This window comes from Centruroides sculpturatus, unplaced genomic scaffold (genome assembly GCF_000671375.1).
Source record: "Centruroides sculpturatus isolate CEXI.00-Female unplaced genomic scaffold, Cexi_2.0 scaffold28, whole genome shotgun sequence".
Lineage (NCBI taxonomy): Eukaryota > Metazoa > Arthropoda > Arachnida > Scorpiones > Buthidae > Centruroides > Centruroides sculpturatus.
In genome coordinates, this window is record NW_019384448.1 from 904,953 (window position 1) to 915,696 (window position 10,744).

The window sequence follows — 10,744 nt, forward strand, 5'->3', positions numbered from 1 at the left end:
CGGTAAAGTTACCGATAGAATTGGCCATTCCATTTTCCCTCCTCTCTTCATTTAATGGCTTCGATAACCTATTAATGTGTTACTCTTTTTTTTTATATACCATTAATTTTTTGACCCATCAAAATATCAGGTGATATCTCCTGATACAATACTCTATCATAATTAAGACGTTTAAATATATATTTATACAATTATTAATGCAAAAAATAAGTATATAGAAAGTGCAATTAATTTTTTGCACGAGGATAATGCCAGTATGAAATATGGATGAAAATATTTTCTTGGAACTCTCTAGTAATAAATAGAATGTTTTTAGAATTAGATCTTGAAAATTCTAATCATATAATTTTAGAAAATTCAAAATTAGTTTCGCATTCAATGCATAGAATAAGCTTAAATTCAAAGATACGAACGAGAATCAACATTCTCGTTTAGCTGGATCTGGCATTGGTGAAAAGAATGATATCCCTCGGGCATCTATAAAATGTTCTCGTTTTTCACAAAGAAACTTTCTCATTCGCATAGATTCTTATATTAAAGCTATGTAAATTAGTTAAGGATGACTTTCGACTGGTTTATTTTTTCAATTGAATATATGGAATCTAATATTACGGCCGTAATTATAATTCAATACCTCTAACGTTTACTGATCTACATAAGTGGATTTTATTTCTTTGTCAGAAATCTCAAGATTGACTTTTAAACATATTAATAAAATTCTCTTAAAAAGTAAAGCAATTTTAAATATATTTTATGTGAGAATGGCTGATGAAGGAGAAAATGATGCGTAAATGATCTTCAGAAAATATATTATTTTTATTTATGTAAAGTAAATATTAATATATATTTTTATCCTGTTAAATTAACTATTCGTGAAATATAGATAGTTATATTTAAGGTCCTAAGTTAACTTTTTAGCACAGTACTGTATTCATTTTTAAAAACAAGGAAAAAGTCAAATTTAGTGTCTTTTACTCAATTTTAAAACTGAAATTAAGCTTTAATTCCTACATAAACATAACTTGCAAGTTGTTCAATAACGTATTTGAACTCATAATTTATTTTAAATGAGAAATATAGTTACAGGAAAACATTGAAACAAGTAGTATACATGAATGATGGTAACGTTATTCAAAGCACTTATCGTTTATATTGTATAGACGTATCTTATATTTAAACAAATAGTTTTGTCTATTATCTATTAATGAGTATCATTAACTCAAGTTCTTTTTCTTAATTTTAAGAGTTAAATAGATAGCTTGGCCCAGAGCTATTCAATTTGTGGCGTCAATCACTCTTTGAGCTTTTTCTATCGGTTTTACAAAAAAAAAGAAAAAAACAAATTTCACAATGTACTATAATAAAATTTGAAATGTGCATTTGTATGCAAATACAAATTTATTTTATGCTCCATAAGTATATTTCATACTTTTATTATCGACTAAATTAAAACTGATTATTTCGTATGTCTATTTTTCATCTTAATTCATTCCAGGAAGCTAACGTGACTAAATTGTATTGAAAAATTCGATACATCTGATAATTGCAACCTAATAACCATGTCGATAGAGAACGAAGCGCTTATGTAACACTATTGTGTTTTATGGCATATTTTCGAGCCAAGCATGGGTCAATTCTATTGAAAGCGTGCAAAGTCGAAATTTTCATTAATTCTAACAATAAATCGAGCATAAATTCTGATAAAATTTGTATAATAGTATTACGCATAATCATCTCTATTATTAAAATGGGTATTTTAGTAATTTTCTTTGTTGCTCTCTAGATTTCTAAGGGATCGCAAGGCTAAATTTATCCACTATTCTCAATTTATGAGAATTAAAATCACTTACAGTCTATTTATTATTCTCTTTTAAAGTTTTATTACTGTAAGAAAGTAATTAAATTTATCAAAAAATATATAAAAATAAAGAAACAAAACGCAATATGTATAATCAGTAAACGAAAGGAAAATTATAAAAAAGGAATATGGTTGCAATTTCTCTCACTGATAATTATTCGAGCGGTGTATACACTTTTTGATACTTTCTCCTGTTTAGCAGAGCGATAAAGAGGTCATTCTGGCGTTTGACTGTGGAGGTCATCACATTATGAGTTACATACATTTTGTGGTTTCATTGGTGCGTTAAAGGAGTATAGTCTATTTTATGGAATGTTTTTCTAAAAATTGAAGGAAAAAACGTACAAAGATCAGAGGACGAGTTTACTGATTCATATAGTTAATATAATACTGACCTAGAGGAAATTATTAATTTTTTCCAAGCAAACTTATAAAAAAAAAATTGAATCATTGACCATTACATTGAAGTTATGTAAATTTTATTCTTTATTCTTTCTTTCTAAAATATTGTAATTGTTATTTTAATTTTAAAATGATAAAGTAGTTTTAAAAAGTTAATTAATTGAAATTTTTTACAGAATAGTTGTAAGGAACAACTTTTACCAAGTGTTAATTAAACAACTTTTTACTGAATATTGTAGTAAAATATATTTATTACTGATAAATTCAAATATATGAAAGATATTTACAATAAATAATAATAATTTGTGTAATTTCTCAATAAGTTATCGTAGAATTTATTCTTTTATATGTTATTTTATGATTCTCATTTTTATTTTTAAACAAAATGTTGAGTTTATGATTCAAATATATATATTTTGAAGACCCTGAATCGTAATTTAATTAGTTTTAGTACGATTCTGTCTTGTTATAATTAATGAAATATTAACAGACTGAAAAAATTTTTATCCTAACAAAAACTGGCGATAATATTAATTTTTATGTTCAATATAATATGTAAAAATTATTATAATTCATCAACTCACTGTTACTCTCTCTACATATCAATAAGTGCAGTGAACTTTATTATACAGATTAACAATACGCAATTAAACTGTACACATGGCACACATTTTAATGCAATCATTTGAATTTTTTTGTTTAATTCCACATTTTTTGTTTGTATTTCTCGAATCTAAATCAATGTCTTCAATACTAAATAATCTGTATGGCGTTTTTTCTTCATACTTCATGCACTTGTAAGCAATATGGATCGTTAAAACGGGTGCAAATGTTTACGTCCTTGGAGGGATGTATATTGAAACTATAAATAAAAGTTCTATTATTATAAAAAGTTATAAGAAGATATTGGCCATATCGAACAGGTTTTGAATAAGGAAGTGGAACGATTAAAAACGGGGTGGAGTTACTAAATTAATTCGTTGACACATTAAATATCCAAAGTAAGTTCCCAGATCCGTTCTTTAATGTTTTAAAAATGGCGTGTGGGTTGAGAATAATATCGTTTCCATATATACTTTAAACCCAATGCCTGGCATTCTAAGTAAAACTATACTCTAGAAATCGAATAAGCTGTTAAAATTCCTGTTAAAGAAGTTAGGGAAAATGTATTAAATATCGAATTACATAATTTAAAACCTAGTCTGAAACCTACAATTCCGGAAATTATAGGAGATAGATGTCTTACTATTGGTTGTAGGTGTTTTATTCCTCGGAGACGCGTGCATTAGATAATGACTCGTCCCGGCTAATTTAACAGAAAGTCGATGAAAAATCGTGACCGACCCAACAGCAGTGTAAATCGTACACCTATTAATAGGTTAGGCTGTAAAGACGGTAAAGCAATAGAGGACGTTACTAGAGGAGATACGAATCTGAAAGCCGAGGTCGCGACCCGACTCCCATTTTAGTTTTAAAGCCCGTGATGTTTGTAATGGCGTTCGTGCTCGGCTCCTTCCCACATAGCAGCTTTAGTAGTCTCATCCCACATCGTGACCCATACCGATAATGCGGTCCCTACAATTAGGCTATGGAGCATTTCTCTCGATACGCTAAATATCTAGTTTCTCTCTTAACTAAACCACAATAAATCTTAACCTTATGCATAAACGAGCATATAATTTTATCATTAATTTTTCATGTAGGAATTTATTGATCGATAACGTTATTTCAAAAGATTGTCAAAAAAATTCCAGAAATTAGATTAAATCATTAAAAATATTAAAATTAACATTGAAAGATATAAAGAATTATAGAAAATGGATAATTAGAATTATTAAGAAATTTCCCTAATCATGTCAATGTAAAATATCAATTTTATATTAAAAATGTATTATTTATCTGTAAAAATTTAATCATCCAAATAAATTCTTTTACCTCAGCATAGAAAAATGTCACATTCTGACACGCAGATATAATTTAACTGCTATCAAAATTTTTAAAATATGTATTTGTATACAGGCTATATAATTTAAATATGATTAAATAATCGATAAGTTTTATCAAAGCATTTTGCTGTATACATCATGCCGAAATAAAAAAAAATGACATAAATTATTACATATTTAAAGCTATATTCTAATCTTGCTGGTAAAGAAGGATCTTTATTAGAAATTCAAACAATAATCTCTCTCTATACCAGCGTTCTCCAACTGGAGCCAGAGGACCCCCGAGAGTCCATTGATCAGTTCCAAGAGAATCTACGAAGCGTTCAGAAAGCATCTAGTAATATGCGTTTATTTTCCTGAAAATATATTGAATAAAATTGAATTGTTTCACAGACAAAACTTTTAATTCTCTTTTCAGAAAACCCAGTTTTCAAACTTACACAGATGCATAAACATATTCATGCATAAATAAATAATTGGATGCACATTGTTTTGATTTTTGAAGGATCGACAGATCTCAATGGTTTTGGAACCGCTGTCCTATACTACCCTATTGTATTAAGATGGTATAATGTAGATGGTCGAAAAATTCATTGGAAATGGTTGTGAGCTTTCTGAATTTATAAAAATAAGTTAGAATTATTAATAAATTATACTTATTTTTGTTCATTCGACATATTTAATATAAAAATATGAATCTTAATAAGAGGACCCCTAACACCCTTAATATTTTAAAGATGATAGCCATTGAAGTTCTCTTTCTGCATTTTTATAGATCTATATTATATTAGTACATTCTTGCTAAACATTATAATTAAAATTTTGGCTATTTATTGACATTTTCGTGCCGAAAAAGTTTTTTTTTTTGGTCAAGCAGTGTATTAGAAAAATATAGATATAGTAAAAGATATAGTAAAAGATAATTCAAAACATAATAAACTGAAAATAAATTTAATAATAAAATGTAATATATTATTACGGGTAATATTATAAAAAATCTAGTTAAGTTTATTTTTTATATTTTAATTTCATTTATTTTCAATTACTTTCCTTTTCGTATTAAATAACAATAGTCGATTAATGGTGACCTAAACAAAGCTTTTTCGGGCACATTGTATGTTACTAAAGAATCAATAAGATTTACCCTAATTTTTTTGATGCTCTTCAACAGAAACTATAACAAAAAATAAAATAAAGGAATAGAATAAATTCCCGATAGAAAATTTATTTTGAATTATAATAGAGAAAAACTCGTAGGGTTAAAATTGCAGTAGCACCTTCATTTTAGAAGTTTATGAAGTTAAAACCCTAAATTAAAAATATTAAGACTAAATTTTGAACAAAATCTTGTCACTAAATTAATTAATCTGTTTAGTAAAAGAAAGGTTTTATTTTTTTATTTATTTTTCAAATCACGCAGAAATTAGGAAAAAACTAAAGGAATAAATAAACTTTCATCCTAGTAGCTTCAATACATAATAATCTGAAAATAAATTTATGTAAAACAACATTTTCTCATAATATTTTATTCTCCTTATTCATTTAAACAATAAAAGCTTACTTCTTTACGAGCAACGAGCATCGATCAAAGTAGAATCGTCGATCGTTTATTTATAAAACGACTCGAACTCGTCTAACCGGAGGAAATAAGGTCAAAATATACGGTATATTTCTTATTAATATTTTTGACATATTTTGAAATTTCTGAATACCTAATGGAAGAAATAAAGAAATATTTTGTACGCGCCTATCTGTACCGAAATCGTGCTAGATAGAAACTGGTATTACGAGTAGTCAATTACCTTAGATACCACCCATTGCCATTGGTTAAAACTTCGAAAAAAAAAGAAAAATGTTCTGTTCGTTTGGGGATGTTACACTTTAATGACGTAGCTTTCATTAACTTCTTTTCTTATTTCTTTTACGATAGATATTTATTTACAGCTTAAAGAAGTTTGGCATTTTCGTTATCGATTCTTAAGTACATCTGTATAACTTGCCATTAACAGGATATCGACTCTCGTCTTTTTTTTCCATACTATTTTAAATGCTCATTCTCTTACAATGAACTATATAATAAGTTATGTTTGCCCATTTTTTTTCTAATTTTACGAATAACTCGGTAATATCGAAGCGTAATCGTGCGCGAAAATAACAAGTTGCGCGCCAAGTTACGTTTCAAAACATTAATGAATTATCTATCTTTATTTTTGATTCATTAAAATTAATAAATATTACGTTATAAAATGTTATTTATTAAATATTGCGGCTATAAACTTGGACTATCTCGCGAAGATATTGCGAATGATATCTTCGCGTAATGGTTTTGAATTTAGATAAATGATGTTCCTGTAATTTACCTCAAATTGTTATGGATCACGAGCATTTATGCTTTTTAGCATTTCATAATCATATATCATTTTTTTATTTTGAAATATTTTTTAAGTTATAATAAATAATTCAGTTTTTTTATGTTCTAAAATAAAATAGTTAATCTCTCTAATGTGGTCCCATAATTGAGTACAGATTATTATAGGCTTATAGTCGAAATAATTATTTAAGAAATTATAATAAATTGGATAAAATATAAATATATCAGCAGTTTTGTAATACATAAAGTATACATTGTTTGATAAATAAGAATATAATCTGTGCATAACGCATAAAAGTAAATGCACAGGAACAAACTATGAATAATAATACATATGACATAAACTATTTTAACTGAAAATTTTGAAAGTGATTTTCAGCAGCAAATTTAACTTTATATGGCAATTTATGCAATCTAGAAAAACGTCTAAAAGTTTTAACATAGCACAAAACTTTGTCTGTACGTCTTAAAGCAAAACAAATCTAACTAAATAATTTTGGCATTGTAAGGTAATTAAGCATATTTGATTTTATAAGAAATGATGTAAGAAGTATTTGTAGATAGATTTTTTCTTTCAAGGTGAATAGAAAACAGGTGAGAAATGAAGCCTTGAACGGTTCCGAGTAGCTGCTAGAATTATTATGAGAAATGGCCTTCTACCGAGTTATGCTTACGCGTAGTCATTTTACGACCCTTTTTTTTGTATAAGCGGCCAAATCCCATCACTGGGCCTCTAGACTAGGTATTGAGTACTTCGTTGTCGAACGTCGGACCTGTGAATTTATGTTTCTTTTTTTTTTTATTTTTCTACTTTAAAAATAGATATAAAAGTCGCGAAACACTTCATTTTGTTCACTTTTAACGACACTTAATAACGTTAACAGATACAGAAATGTATTATAGGAGTAGACACGATTTGATCCAGATGAACTCTAAACTAGAGGATACCAATCGTTGATTCAATGAATGGTAATTGCAGAGAGACTTGTTTGTAATTCTAATGAATGCCAACGACCCTCGATATAATATCAGTTGGACACACCACATCGGTCATTAGACATGGAGACATATGTTGAAGCTTCGAGACTATTGTCCTCGCATTTTTTTCTTGTTTTTTTAAAATTGTCTTTGTTCGTTTTTTTTCAAAATTAAAAAAGAAAATAGGAAAATATATTGTTGCTTTACTAACCTATTGTAACTTCCGAATGCAAACTGTGTCCATTTTGTTGCAAAATTAAAAACCATTTAACTGAAGTGGAACCATACGAAATCATTTTCTTCTGTTCGATTTCTGCATGAACAGAAAAGATTGCTTTTCTCTTCTTTGTTCTGTCGAGTGTTCAAACAAGCCCGATATACTGTTTCCTGTGCCGAACAAAAGACTCTTCTAGGAATTTAATATAATATCAGCAGGGAATCTTTTTTTATATGTAATCAGCTGCTAAAATTATATTTAAACTTATTTTTACAAGCGATGGGAAACGTTGTGGATATTTAAATTTAACATTTAAATTTTAAAAACTCAAATTAGTTTCCCTTTTTATATTATCTAAAATTTAAAACAAATGACTGAATACTTTTAATTAAAATGAACAAAAATAGAATTTTATATTGGTTTTGATTCAAAAATACGAAAAAGAAAAGTATAAATTAAATTTAAAAAGTAAAATAAGCAAGTTAATAAATAAAAATAAAATATAAAGTATTATATTAGTTTAATAAGTTTAAATTAAAAAAATCAACTTTTGCATTAATTTTCTTAATTTTAATCAGAATTATTTATGTAAAATAGTAACTGCTTTTATATTATTATTATTTATTATAATTCTTTAGAATAAATATTAATTTGTCTAATAAGCTTCCTAATGTTTTGCTCTTTTATTTTCCTTAACTTTTTTGAATTGCATTCAACTTCAAAATCGAGTTTTCTTAGTTTAAATTTCATAAATAAAAATGGGATTTTTTAAAATTAATTGACTGCTTTACTTTTTGTTTACTTTAATTCGTTGGTAAATAAGTTGTTTATTAATTCTACCCATTTTAATTTTTTTAAATAGTATCAACGTTGCTGCAAGCGTGTCCTGCAAACCTTATACACTAGCTGTTTGCTAAAACAAGAATTGAGGTTATTTTATCACAAAAGAGGATCTCATTTTTTTGCACCTGTCCTACCTCATATAGATAGGAGACACTACATTTTAAGCTAAAATTATTTCAAAGAATATTTTTTTTGTGAGTTTATTCATCACGAGACCCAAATAATTTGCTTTTTTCATACTTAAAATTAAATTAATTTACATTAATTTTTAGATTGTCAAAGCTGATCTTTAATGGGTTTTCTTGATTTTAGTTTTCAAAATTATTTTTTTAATGTTTTTAATTCGATAGAGTAGTGAAAGTACCTGTCGATGGTGTAGTTTTAAGTGACTATATGTTTTGAAATTATTCAATGTTTGGTGAGTATAATATACATGGGATCCTTTGTCCTTTGAGTAAACTCTTCGAACTGACACAGCTAGAGGCATGAAGTTTCCGAAGTGGTTGGTCTTGTTTTTAACTTGTCATCCTTGTGCGCTCGAAGTTGAATGCTAGAACTTGATTCTCTGGCAGCAATACGTCAATAGATTAAACAGGAAATAGTTATTCTTGGATGAAGAAACTTACTAATCATTAATTTGTTCGTTTTGAATCCAGTTCAAATGTAACAATGCGTTTTCAATTCTTTTTCCCGTTAATTTGCATAAAAAATATAACAAAGAAGTGATTATTTATTATTATTATTATTATTGTCATTATTATAATTATTATTATTACTATTCATAATCTAAAGTATTTGAAAATATAAATATCCAAATATTTCAGAGCGAAAATAAAATTATTTTACCCACAAAATTTGTAATAATCTAAAGTTAGGCACACACATCCACTAGTTTTGTAATACATAAAGTATACATTGTTTGATAAATAAGAATATAATCTGTGCATAACGCATAAAAGTAAATGCACAGGAACAAACTATGAATAATAATACATATGACATAAACTATTTTAACTGAAAATTTTGAAAGTGATTTTCAGCAGCAAATTTAACTTTATATGGCAATTTATGCAATCTAGAAAAACGTCTAAAAGTTTTAACATAGCACAAAACTTTGTCTGTACGTCTTAAAGCAAAACAAATCTAACTAAATAATTTTGGCATTGTAAGGTAATTAAGCATATTTGANTGTGATGTGGAACTAATTTGGTACAGCATAATATCAACAGTTACATTATTTCCACCGTTACTATTTAATTATATTACACAGAGAATCCATAAAGTTATTAAACTTTTTATAAGCTAAATACATTAGAAAGTATTCTGTGTTTAGCTAATAAAAATTTAATATCATTCAACTGAAAACATTCTATTTTAAAAAAGATGTTACGCCGATTTTAACACAGTAATTTCATTAAATATTCAAATTTCCGATTCTACAAAGTATAAAACAATACGCCCACACTTCACACTTCGTTAATTTTGTTCCGTACTTTGTATTTATTAATACTGATTTTTAGTTAGCTTTGATGAATGCCATACTTATGAATACGTCTGTATAGCCTCTAAACCAAGAGAGAAACGACAAGTAAGAGATCTATAACGCTTTATATTTTCGAATTATAACGGAAATGACACATATGTAGGCCAAGTTAGGATGAATTACTGGATTTAAGCTTAATACTTTAATCAGAATATTGTATAGATTATATTCATAATTGTAAACTATTACAGATAACATCCACTTAACTATATACAGTACATATACAGGCCTATTCGCTAAATGTTACTGGATCATGTAATGCTTTACAGCAAGAGTAGAAAAGAGTAGGCTATTCTCTAGCAAGAGTAAATATATTTTCAAACTACTATATATGTATTAATATATTTTCGAAAATATCAACAGAATTTACGTATCATATTTTTGATTCACGTTACTTGGTATTTGGCGAATTAGATCGTACGTTAAAGAACGACAAGCTGTATAAACCAGTAGAGAATAGATAGGGAGTAGCCTAGATACGAAACAGAAGGTAAACTTATTTCTAACACGCAGACAGGATCATACCATAGCCGGTTTGAGTCCCTATTGTTAAATATTATCACAAAAATTTAACATTAAATACATC

At 27.2% G+C, this 10,744-nt stretch overlaps 1 long non-coding RNA gene across 2 annotated transcripts; it reads right to left on the reverse strand.

Moving 5' to 3' along the window:
* Positions 1-2,821: 2,821 nt before the first annotated feature.
* Positions 2,822-9,332, reverse strand: LOC111620467. 2 transcript variants are annotated; one of them, XR_002755916.1, is made up of 3 exons: positions 8,980-9,332; positions 7,767-7,942; positions 2,822-3,122 (listed from the first exon to the last, which is right to left on the reverse strand). It is a non-coding gene; the product is annotated as an uncharacterized LOC111620467 (long non-coding RNA). The 2 variants fall into 2 exon arrangements; XR_002755915.1 differs by having other exon boundaries at positions 7,767-7,964.
* Between the last annotated feature and the right edge of the window lie 1,412 nt (positions 9,333-10,744).